This window comes from Pygoscelis adeliae, unplaced genomic scaffold (genome assembly GCF_000699105.1).
Source record: "Pygoscelis adeliae isolate BGI_AS28 unplaced genomic scaffold, ASM69910v1 Scaffold38, whole genome shotgun sequence".
Classification (NCBI taxonomy): Eukaryota; Metazoa; Chordata; class Aves; order Sphenisciformes; family Spheniscidae; genus Pygoscelis; species Pygoscelis adeliae.
Window position 1 is genome coordinate 9,903,336 of NW_008825614.1, and position 1,249 is coordinate 9,904,584.

The following is a 1,249-nucleotide window of genomic DNA, read 5'->3' on the forward strand; positions in this document are numbered from 1 at the left end:
GATACGGAGCCAACGCCAATTTCACGCTGGCCGTATGCCAGCCGCAGGGGTGCAGACGATACCTGATCTGGCTGGAGCTGTGTACAGTGACACCTGATCCGGCATAAAGTCTGCTAGTAAAAAGTTAACCTGTCAAAAACTTCTTGAATTAACTTGAGCAGGCAGAGTCAATGAATACCAGGTCAGCGCTTCACATCATGCGGCCACCCCATTTTTGAGCCAGTAACAGGAGTTGTGCTGCTGGACTTTCTGCGTGCCAAACCACAGCCTGATGTCGATAGCGATGCTTATATGCATGGGGATCTCATTGCAGGATCAGGGCCTAAGGATCCTTCAACTCGCGTTGCCTCCAACTCAAAGCAAAAAGAAAAAAGCAGAATGAAATCTAAACGTTTAATCTCGAAGTAGTTGACAGAGCCTACTAATATGGAATCTGTAGGTGAAGATGGAGCCACGGGCGTTTCTGTAGCAGATAAATTTAGATGATGATTAAAATAGAGCCTATTAAATCAGGTTAGTGAAAGTCTCGATACAGCAAACACATCAGTAACCAGGCTGATTTCAGTAGTATTTTAGTAATCCAAACAGTATTAAAAATGCGCCCTGTTGTGTTGAACGAATGTCAACTTTATTTTTTTCTTTACAGCCCTTCTGAAACTGTTTTGAAAAGCCCTACCTGATCTCTGGTAGAATTTAACCCATTTTTAACACTGCCGCAATATGTTGAAACATGCACAGTTACCATTACACAAGGCTACAGACACGAAGGAAACGTCGATTTCAAACGTTCTGTCTTGAAATTGCTGGAAATCACTGGAAATTGCTCCGTTTATGTGAGTACTTCAACTATTTTCAGAGCTAGTTCAAGGAGACCATTAGCTGAAAGCCATTTTCAGAAGTTTTTCCATTTCCCATCACAGAGGCCCTAAAATGGTCCACCCAGAGCTCTAGCAACCTTGACAGTTACCCAGATCTCCGAGCTATTTACAGCCATGCTCCTATCGCCCCTGCGGGGATGCCTAGACAGGGGGTTCCCAAATTTTGGTCCTCAAGGTCATCACGCAGTCTCGAGGCCAAACCGCAGACCGCAGCAGCCTGCGCTCCAGCAGGCACGGGCGAGGGAGGCGGTGGCCCGCTTTTCCCCCTGCTGCCCTGTGCAGCAGCATGAGCCCCCGTTCTTCCTCACAGGGTCCGGCGGCCCGGGGCTCCCCAGAGAGCTCAAGGGTTCGTTTACCAGCCGGCCCAGTGC